Raw genomic sequence first — 12,156 nt, 5'->3', positions numbered from 1 at the left:
AAGTTGATTACGGAATACTAATTATCCTAAAGTAAAATGAACTCAAATAAATTTTCATATTATGCCGATCAAAGTGTGTCAAAAATTAAAGGACAAATGTATATGAGTTCGTATATGGGTACTAACCTAATTACCTAAGCTAATAATTTAATTTTCTTATACAAACGTTAAATCTTCTAAGTTTCTATTACTATATATTTTTTTATACAATCCAATTCAATAATCTTTACATTTAAATTAAGTTATTTTGTTACAAATAAATTTTTTGGATAAATTATTGTTGAATTAACACCATATTTATTTATTGTAAAATTTAATTATGACCGTGCATTGCACGGGAATAAACCTAGTGTGTGTGTATATATATATATATATATTATTTTTGGATAAATTATTGTTGAAATAACACCATATTTATTTATTGTAAAAAATTAATTATGACCGTGCATTGCACGGGAATTAACCTAGTGTGTGTGTGTGTGTATATATATATACTAGTATTGTGCCCCGTGCGATGCTCGGGTTGTTTTGTTATATTTAAGATAATTTTTTAATCTATGTGTCAAATTTCAAAATATATCACTAATACAAAATTAGTTAGGAATTGATGTGCTTTTTGTAACGATTTAAACTATGTAGTAGACATGTAAATGGCTAAAAAAATATTGGTATTTTGTTTAGAGTTATAATCTTATTTTTTTTTAATAAAATTATAATTCAATTTATACATATAAAATATTGGTATTTTATCTAAAATAAAACTCTCAACTAATAATTTTATTCTAAAATTCTATTCAAATTTGATTGAAAATAGAAATCTAAACTAATTAATTTATCTCATGAAGTCTATCTAAGTATATCCAACGTGGTGCGACACTTGACGAAAAATTGGAATGCCAAGTGTCGTTGTCTTGTGATCTGGCATAAAGTTTAGTTTTATATATACTAGTTTTGTACCCCGGCGATGCTCGGGTTGTTTATTGAATTTTAAGATAAATTTATAGTTCGAGTTAACTCATGACCAGACCTAACAAGCCTATATAGTAATAAAATTCTATTAGATTGTGAAGTATATATATGTTATTTTAACCGATTAGTACATATTATAAATGAATGATTTGCGTTTTGAACTACTTCATTCGTTCCAAAAAATATTATGATACAAAAAAATAAATTTATATGATAATTTTTTAGAATTATAATCTAATAATTTTTTTTGAATAAAATTATAATTCAATTTGTACGTCTGAAATATTGGTATTTTATCGAAAACAAAACTCTAACAGAGCTTTTTTGGTGCGGCAGGCCACACCGTGCGGCCTGCTGCCAAGTCAGTAAAAATAACGGATTCTGACGCGCATATAACGGGGTTACTATTCACGCGCATAACGGGGTTACTGGTTTTGTCAGGATTACTTGTTTTTTTTAGGGGTAACTTGTATTTTTTTTTTCAGGAGTTACTTGTATCTTTTTTTTTTTCAGGGGTTACTTATATTTTTTTTAGGAGTTATTTGTATTTTTTTTAAGGGGTTACTTGTATTTTTTTTAGGAGTTGTATTTTTTTTAAGGGGTTACTTGTATGGATTACTTATTCAATGGTTACTTGTATTTTCAGGGGTTACTCTCTCTCTCTCTCTTTTTTTTTATTTTTTTTATTTTTTTTTATTTTTATTTTTTGTAGTTACTTGTATTTTTTTTTTCAGGGGTTACTTGTATGGATTACTTATTCAAAGGTTACTTGTATTTTCAGGTGTTACTTGTATTTTTTTTTCAGGGGTTACTTGTATGGATTACTTATTCAAAGGTTACTTGTATTTTAAGGTGTTACTTGTATTTTTTTTTTCAAGGGTTACTTTTCTAATTTTTTTTTTTTTTTTTTTTTTTTTTTTTTCAGGGGTTACTTGTATGAGTTAATTCAAGGGTTACTTGTATGAGTTAATTATTCAAGGGTTACTTATTTGAGTTACTTCAAATGTTACTTGTATGAATTACTTATTCAATGGTGACTTGTTACTTATTCAAGGGTTGTTTATAGGGCCCATACCAAACCAGTAATACCCTACAAGTAACCCTTGACCAAAATCAGTAACACCCTACAAGTAACCCCTGACCAAACCAGTAACACCCTACAAGTAATCCCTGACCAAAACTAGTAACACCCTACAAGTGACCCCTGACCAAAATTAGTAACACCCTACAAGTGACCCTTGGACCAAACCAGTAACACCCTACAAGTAACCCTTAACCAAAACCAGTTACATTCTACAAGTAACCCCTGACCAAACCAGTAACACCCTACAAGTAACTTAACCCTTGACCAAAACCAGTAACACCCTACAAGTTTAAAAAAAAAACTTTAGTAGGCATGTAATGACTAATAATAATATTGGTGAAAATGTTTCGATTAAATAGAAAAAAAATTAGCAAAAAATAAATGAAAAAATAAAATTGTTCAGATCCTGTTGGGTTGACCGGCCAGAATTTTGGACAAGGGTTGAAACATTTATTGGCTCGTAACCAGAAGTGACCCGATTCGATGACTTATGACTCAACCCTGATTGATAGGTCTACGTAGTAATAAAATTATATTAGATTGTGATATATATTATTGGAAAATTTGTCAGAAAAAACCTTTTAAATGCCTCTTAAATGTCAGAAAAAACCTTTTAAAAAACCATTTCAAAAATTTTTTTTAAAAAAATTTTAAAAAAAAATTTTAAAAAAACTTTGTATCAATGTATATTTTAAAATTTTACAAAGATTAAAAATTTTCTTAAAATTTAATAAACAATCCCGGCATCGCACGGGGCACAAAACTAATTAATGTACATAAAGTTAGGTTAAACTTGAGCGTATGTATGGTTATTAATTGAGAAGTAATTTATTGTTTTTTCCTTGAAAGAAATTTCAAATAAATATTGACAATTTTTTGATTATTAAGAATTTTTATTTCCGATATGTTTGATAACTGAAATAAACACTAAGGGCCTGTTCTGATTTACTGAACTGATCTGAAATTATTGGAGCTGAACTGAACTGAATTGAATATTTTATGAGAGAAGGAAATTAAAAACTGAAATAAACCGAACTGAAAATAATCTGAAGGGAATAGGCCCTAATACTACCATATATACTACGAGTCTAAGAGTACTTGACTGATCAAGTGAGTACATCATTCGTATGGTTTGTCTATCTTATATATGTACTATCATATAACTAATATATAAAGCTAAACTTTTAGCCAGGTCACGATGCAGCGACACTTGGCGTTCCAATTTTCCGCCAAGTGTCGTCCCACGTTGGATAGATTTAAATAGATTTCATAAGATAGAATTTTAGGATAAAATTGTTGGTTTAGAGTTTCACAAATTTTTATATGTGGCTAGCCACACGGTGTGGCCAGCCACAATTTTTATTTTTTATTTGTATTTTTAAATACTACAACTCTTCTCTCTCCTTTTTTCTTAGCTTCTTCTCCAAGCTAAATCACACATCACCAACAACCATATCTCTACTCCACCCATTTTCTCTCTCCTCTTTTCTTAGCTTTTTCTTCAAGTCAAACCACACATCACCAACAACCATATATCTACTCTACCCATTTTCTCTGTCCTCTTTGCTAAATTGCTGCAATTTAAAGCCCGAAATTGTAGAAATTGGGTGTCAAATTGTTGTAAAAAATTGTGATTAATTATCCTTAAGATCATCAACAACATTTGAACTAGTGAAATCGATGAGAACCAAAGAAATTTGAGCTCGTTTTCTTCGTGGAATCTTAGATCGAACATTCTACGTCAAAAATTATAGGGTGTTACTAGTTTGGTCAGGGGTTACTTGTAGGGTGTTACAGATTTGGTCAGGGTTTACATGTAGGGTGTTACTGGTTTGGTCAGGGGTTACTTGTAGGGTGTTACTGGTTTTGATCAGGGGTTACTTGTAGGGTGTTACTGGTTTTGGTCAAGGGTTAGGTTACTTGTAGGGTGTTATTGGTTTGGTCAGGGATTACTTGTAGAATGTAACTGGTTTTGGTTAAGGGTTACTTGTAGGGTGTTACTGGTTTGGTCAGGGGTCACTTGTAGGGTGTTACTAGTTTTGGTCAGGGGTCACTTGTAGGGTGTTACTAGTTTTGGTCAGGGGTTACTTGTAGGGTGTTACTGGTTTTGGTCAAGGGTTACTTGTAGGGTATTACTGGTTTGGTATGGGGCCTATAAACAACCCTTGAATAAGTAACAAGTCACCATTGAATAAGTAATTCATACAAGTAACATTTGAAGTAACTCAAATAAGTAACCCTTAAATAAGTAACTCATACAAGTAACCCTTGAATTAACTCATACAAGTAACCCCTGAAAAAAAAAAAAAAGATAAGTAACCCTTGAAAAAAAAAAATACAAGTAACCCCTGAAAAAAAAAAATACAAGTAACACCTTAAAATACAAGTAACCTTTGAATAAGTAATCCATACAAGTAACCCTGAAAAAAAAAATTTAAGTAACACCTGAAAATACAAGTAACCTTTGAATAAGTAATCCATACAAGTAACCCCTGAAAAAAAAAATACAAGTAACTACAAAAAAAAAAAAAAAAAAAAAAAAAGAAAAAAAAAAAAAAGAGTAACCGCTGAAAATGCAAGTAACCCTTGAATAAGTAATCCATTCAAGTAACCCTTAAAAAAATACAAGTAATTCCTAAAAAAAATACAAGTAACCCCTTAAAAAAAATACAAGTAACTCCTAAAAAAAATACAAGTAACCCCTGAAAAAAAAAGATACAAGTAATTCCTAAAAAAAAAATACTAGTAACCCCTGAAAAAAACAAGTAATCCTGACAAAACCAGTAACCCCGTTATATGCGCGTCAGAATCCGTTATTTTTACTGACTTGGCAGCAGGCCACACGGTGTGGCCTGCCACACCAAAAAAGCTCTGTTGATCACAAATTCTTATATGTGGCTAGCCACATGGTGTGACTATTTCACATAATCACATATAAGGCAATTAATTAAGTAACAGAGGGTTATGGTGAAGATCAGATGGGATTACTGTAACATATGTATGGTACTTAAATGAGAAAAAGGGGTTACTTTCTTAAATTAGTGGAATTATACTTTCGTTTTTAAAACGAAAAAATAGGGGTTACTCAAATGAACAAATGGGGTTACTTATTTCTAAATTACTTGATTTTACTCGTATAATAAATTTGAGTTACTTTAATGGATTACATGGGGTTACTCTTATGAAAAAATGAGGTTATTCATACATATAAATGAAAATTACTCTTATAAATCAATGTGGCCACATCATGTGGCATGGTGTGGCCACATACAAGACTTGCCCCTGAAATTTGGAATTTTATTGAAAACAAAACTCTAAACTAACAATTTTATCCTAGAATTCTATCCCAATTAGATTGAAAATAGAATACTAAACAACTTTTTTAATCATATTGAACATACTTAACTATTATCTCCCTCCGTTCTTTTAAGTGCATCACTCTATTCCCGAAAGGTTATTATGATTGGTGACTTTATGCTATAATTAAGAGAAATAAGATAGTGGAAACCAATGATTAGATGTTACATAGGAAAATTTACAAATTACAGCCATTTAATGTCAGTAATTTGAAAATTGCAACCATTTAAATTGCAAATTGCAGCCCAAAAGTTCTTATAAATTGTAAATTGCGGCCTTATGTAACTTTTTCATCGTTTTATGTGTCGAAAAATATTCGATTAAGTTTTTAGGGGTTATTTTAGCTCTTAAGGGCCGAATTCAACTTGGAATTAACAAAAAATAATGCAAGTGCCCTAAACCTTCAACCTTCAATGATACCTGAAATACGCTTCGAATGAGAAGATTAATTAACGAACTTAATATCTCTAGCTTCAATTATGAGAATATGTTGAACTTCCATTGCCTTTGTGTCACGGTTCGAGTGTTCTGACACCGGATCATGCGGCGCGCTCTTGTCTTTTGGCGACAAGGACGCAAGCCTGGAGCAGAAGAGGTTCGTGAGCACACAGCAACACGGACCAAGGGTATCTCAAGGAAGCACTCGTTAGCAACAAGTGCGGAGTCGTGGCTTGTGACGTCCGATGCTTCAAAGCGGGTACAAGCAGAACCGACAAGATGAAAAAGTCTTTTGGGGTTTCTTGGTTTGGTGGGGGATGCTTTAAAACAAGGTAAGCACAATATCTATAAAGGCTTAAAACAACACACAATTCTTAAAGAAATAGCAATGGGGTAAGGAGCTATGATTTAATAACCAATCACTCCTTAAAGAGCTTTATATTGATTGCATAGAGAAATACAAGTGAACACTGAAACAACAGTAACACAATAATACTTCCTAGGGTCTAGAAAACAAAAAGAAAAGACTTATAAGGTGAAACATAAGGAAAATACAAGGAAAAGAAGAGGGTATACATAGAGAAAGAGGCGGATTCTAATATCCTCCCCCACTTAAGCTGTCGACGACCTCGTTGACTTACAAAGCAAAAACATAAAAGATTATTTTTTTGTTGTTGTTGTGGTCCTCGTCCTTGTTATGATGTTGGCGCGATTGCTGGTGTTGCGGTTGCTATCCTCTTGATATGGATGATAGGGCTTGAGACAGCTGATGTGGAAGACAAGGTGTATCTTCATCCACGTTGGGGGTTGAACCTTGTATGCATTCTTCCCAATCCGTTTAGTAATGCAAATGGGGCCTTCGTATTTCTTGATTAGTCTGCGATCTCTCCCTCTGAGGAACTTCAGCTACTCCGGTAGGACCATTACCATTACCATGTCCTCAACATTAAACTCTTTTGGCCTTCTGTTTTGATCGGCCCATTTCTTCATTCTACTTGTTGCCCGTTCCAGGTAAGTGTGAGCAACTTCCATGTTTTGTTGCCAATCTTTCTTGAATTCTCGGGCTTTGCAGCTTCTCCCTTCTTTAGACGTAGTTATGGTGTGAGATAAAATAGTTTGTTGGCCCATCACCAACTCAAACGGACTTCTGTTGGAAGTGGAGCACTTTTGGGCGTTGAAGTAGAGTTGAGCAAAGTCAAGAAGTTTCATCCAGTCCTTCTGATTGGCGCTGACGAAATTCCTTAAGTATTCCTCTAAGAGCCTGTTGAATCTCTCTGTTTGCCCATCGGATTGGGGGTGGTGACTTGAAGACATGTTTAAGTTCGACCCCATTAGCTTGAACAACTCCGTCTAAAATATGCTCATGAATCTTGTATCTCTGATGCGTGCCATTTATGGAAATCTTCTGGTAGGTTTTCTTCGTATTTTTATGCTCATTTTTCGTCTTTTATGTCGTGTTTTTAGATAATAATGCTTTATTTGCGTGTTTGTGTGTAAGTTTAGAGACATGTGTGCTTTTGATGGTTTTCTTACTATTTTATTCATTTCTCGGCTTTTTCTCTCGCTTCTCCGTTCCTTTGACTTGTTTTGTAGGTGTGTCGAGTTTCCCGGGATTTAATCATCAAGGAGGGAGCTCAAGCGCATTCAAGGAAGTCAACGGAGCCAAGTTTGGGAAGCCAAGCATACAAGTCAAGCCAACCAAGCAAGCTCCGCAAGCACAGGCACCAAGAAGCAGCCCCGAGCATGCTCCCCAAGCTTCCACGCGCAGCAGCACAACCCAAGCAGTCGAGCATCTAGCGCGCAACAGCACAACTCGAGCTGCCTTGCGTAGTAGCACAGCCGCGCACCGAGCAGCCGCGGGCACGGGCTAGCTGCAGCACCAAGCAGCAAATTCGAGAAGAATGCCACAGTGGGCTGGCCGTGTGCACCCCGCGGGCGTGGTCCTAGCCCCGCGGGCGCGGGCTCCTTTGTGCCCTGTTCTCCTGCGCGGGCGCGGCTTTCTAGGTTTTATTCGCGATTTAGCTTCTTTTCTCCGTTTTTTTATATATTGTATGGCTTTCTTTAGTCTTCATTCATGTAATTATTTAGTTTAGAATAGTTTCTTTCTCCTCTAAGGAGGGTTAGGTTAGATTAGGAGTTCCACTCTCTAGTTTAGGAGTAGTTTTAGAGAGAGAAAGTGAGGGATTTCAATGGTGGTTTGAGAGGTTGAAGATTCAATGGTGACAATTGTATTGAAGATCTTATTAATCAATCAATGAGCATTTCTCACTCTATATCACCTTATTGCTTGTTTAATTTCATGTTTGTTTGATTTGATTTTGATGTTTGATGCTTAATTAATGTAGTTGTTCTTGATATATTGTTGATTCTTGATTTCCTTAGTTGTTAGTTAATAGATGATGATTCTTGAATAGTTTTTTGGCTAGGAATTGGGTGAAACTTGTATGATTGATTGATTATGATTAATTTGGGAATTGTGTTGATTAATTGTTGAGATTAAAGTGATAAGTGAAGGTTTGCATGTGTGTGATTCGATTAGGCCTTGAGAATTATACTAGATTGCATTGTAATTGCTAATGACACGACCAATTGATTTAGGAATTGCAATTATTGATTGGTTTGGATTGTGATTCTCTTAGTTTGTTATTCATAGTAAACCCTATCTTAACAATTAGGAGATAGCTCTTTGATTCCAATTGATAGCTCTTATCATTAGTCTTCATAACCTTTGATTGGCATGCTCTTCTCAAGTTGTTGCAATTGTCATGATTAATTGTTGATCCCCATTCCTAGTGTTTCATTAGTTTGGTTGTTTGTTTTGTTAGTTGTTAGTGTTACCTCTTACATTCAATTTCAACCTAGCTTAGGAGCATAATTGAGAGTACTTGATCATAATTAAGAGTACTTGAGAATTATCGTTCCTTTGGGTTCGACCCTTGACTTGCCTCTATACTTGTATTTAGGTTTGTTAAGTGTTTATAAATTTAGTTTAACTTAGGGAGGATTAGTAAACGACCTAGTTTTCCCCTTGTCAGTCTCTGTCGCTGACGATTCTTTGAGGCAACCCCAATACTTCACAATGTGTTTTAAAAACAACGCCATTGTCTCCTCATCACCACAAGCCTTTTGCACGGGAACGAAGTAGCATACTTCGAAAACCTGTCGATCACCCCCATTACAACTGAATATTGATCCACCTTAGGCAGACCACTAATACAATTCATAGATACACTCTCCCATGGACGTCCTGGAACGGGAAGAGGGACTAAAAGACCTCTAGGCTTTTGAAGATTAACTTTGTCCTATTGACAAACTAGGCAAGTTCATAGTTGATGACGTCCTCCTTCATTGCTGGCTAGTAATAGCCCATAGACAGCAAGCTCAAGGTCCTCTTCCAACCAGGGTATCGTGACATTCTTTCAAGAGCATCCTCTGCAGGCCTCCCGCCTTTGGTATGAATAGTTTGTCTCCTTTGGTGTAGATCAGATCACCGTCCATCCAGAAACATCATATCTTCCCCTTTTCAATCAATCCCTTGATGGTGCTTGTCATGGGGTCTTCAGGCAGGTGTTGCTTGACATGTTCTTTTACTGATGTCATAATATTAATGGCCGCCAGAGGGGACAACTGATGCCAAGTCAGCTCACTGACTCAATGCATCTGCTACCCAATTATTGGCTCATGTTCTATATGTGAACTCCACATCAAAGTCAGCAAGCACTTCCTGCCATCGAGCTTGCTTTCCTATTAGCTTCGGTTAGGTAAGGAAGTGGCTTGCTGCAGTATTGTCGGTGCAAACAAGGAACTTGGCTCCCAGTAGATAGTGCCTTCATCCTCTCAAGAAGTGGACGATAGCCAGTAGTTCCTTTTCTTGAGCAGCATATCTTTTCTCTAGCTCCACTTAGCTTCCGGCTCTCATAAGCGACCGGGTGGCCTTCTGCAGAAGGACTCCACCTAGCGCAAAATCTGATGCATTAGTCTCAACTTTGAATGGTTTGTTGTTGTTCGAAAGAGTTAGGACAGGGTCTTTCGTCATTGCTTCCTTAATCTTGAGAAAAGCTCCATGCTGCTTGTCTGCCAACTCCATTTTTTATCCTTCTTCAACAAGTCCGTGAGGGGGCTTGCTATTGCCGAATATCCCTGTATGAAACGACGGTAGTAATTAGCTAGCCCCAAGAACGATCTTAATCCTGAAACATTCTTTGGATCTTGCCAATCGCTGATGGGTTTGATCTTCTTTGAGTCCATTCTGATGTGACCTCCGCCTACAAAGTGTCCGAGGAAACCCACTTCTTTCTGAGAAAAAGCGCATTTATCCCGCTTCACGAACAAATGATGTTCTCTTAATTTCAAGAATACTTTCCTCAAGTGCTCCAGGTGGTCTTTAAATTTGCGGATAAAGATCACAATGTCGTCCAAGTATGCCACTACAAATTTGTCAAGGTACTCGTGGAAGACTTGGTTCATCAATGTGCAGAATGTTGCTGGAGTGTTGGTCAGCCCAAACGGCATAACCAACCACTCGGAAGTTCCATATCTAGTGACACAGGCCGTTTTATGTTTGTCTCCTTGGGAAATTCGGACTTGATGATATCCCGATCAAATATCAAGTTTGGTGAAGTACACATCATCACCCAATTGATCGAATAAATCGGCCTCCAAGGGTATATGATAATGATTCCTCATTGTCATCTTGTTTAAGGCTCGGAAATCGATGCATAATCTCAAATCCCATCTTGTTTCTTCTAGAAGAGAACAGGTGCTCCATACGGCGCCTTAGAGGGTCGGATGAACCTGAAATGGAGTAGCTCATTGTAGACACCCAAATGTGTCTCCCCAAAACCAAACTCGGTGATGAGTAACTTTCACGTCGAATCATAATCGAATGAAGTGAAAGTGTGGAATGTCTAGTGTTGCGGATAGTTTTAATTTCTTTTCTCTTCTCTCTGTTTTTGAAAACCTATTTTAAGAAAACAGCCAATCTAGTTTGGTTGGTCCATGATATGAGTCCATTAATAGTGTAGTTGGATAGGGTTTGAAAAGAGATTTCCAACGATATATTATAAGCCCAATTCCGATGAATAATGAGGAAGTTATGGCCAAATTACTAAACTGGGCCCGGTTTGAGCCTTATATGCGGCCCAATGATCTAGAGGAGGGCCTAATATGGATTTATCATTCCTAATGCAATTAGGAATGGTTTTAGTCTTCTAGATTCTTCTAAAATGTTCTTTTCATTCCTAATTCAATTAGCATTGATAAATTGACTTTTGTTGACTTTTTAGAGTTTTAATCAGAATAAAAGAGTGTTTTTGAGAAAAATACGATTTTACGGTTAAATTCTATCTGATTTTAGAAAACGTGTCAAAAACCTTATTAGCGCCTAACGCTAGCATTAGCGTCTGACGCTAATGTCAGCGTCTGGCGCTAACTTCGTTTTTTCGCGTCAGAATTGTGGTTCAATTTTCTATCTTTTTGGTTGATTTTCTCTATAAATAGCCTCCTAAAAACTCCGTTTTCAATCATCTACAATCATCAATTCTCTCTAAGCTAAAGCTTCTCTCTCTCTCTCTCTCTCTTTTCTAAGCCTACCTTCTTTTTACAAAATTCCGCATTCACAAGACCTTGATACACCTAGCATTATTCTAAGTAGCCTTCGCCCTAGACGTGAAAGGTTTTAATTTCTGAGGGTTTGGTCTCAAATCTCTCTTTAAATTATTATTTAATTTAATTGTTTATTATTTTCCTTGAAGTTACTAACGCGTTTATTTTGTTATTAGAAAGAGGTACGAGGCATTCAAGTAAGTGATTTAATTGTTTACATTGCTATTATGATGTAGAAATCATGCTTAGGTTGTTGTTATGATTCCTAATGTTATGTTAGGGCGTTTTGATCTTCCTAGTATCATGTCTAGGGTAACTTTAACATCAAGTATGATTAAAACTATGATGCCTTTTATGTTCTTCCTAATATTTATGATTGTTAGTATCATGTTAGGGTTAAGGATTTGATTTTTATTGTTTAGTGACATGCTAGGGTTTGTTATTAATCTTGTTAGTATCATGCCTAGAATCTTGCTATTGTTATGCTTTAACATGATTATTATTACGACAATTATTATTATTTTGATCCTGATTATTTTAATTATAATTTTATGATGATTATTGTTTATGATTATTATGTTGCTTGATATTTATATATTGTCATTGCTTGATCACGCCTTTTATGCATGTTTAAAAGGAATTTGGTACTTGTAATCACGCTTAATAAGATAATTAATAACCTTGTTAGGGTTAATTTGATTATA

Source organism: Chenopodium quinoa, unplaced genomic scaffold (genome assembly GCF_001683475.1).
Source record: "Chenopodium quinoa cultivar QQ74 unplaced genomic scaffold, ASM168347v1, whole genome shotgun sequence".
NCBI classification, from domain to species: Eukaryota; Viridiplantae; Streptophyta; class Magnoliopsida; order Caryophyllales; family Amaranthaceae; genus Chenopodium; species Chenopodium quinoa.
The sequence above is the reverse complement of the archived record's forward strand: the minus strand, read 5'-3'. Positions refer to the sequence as shown.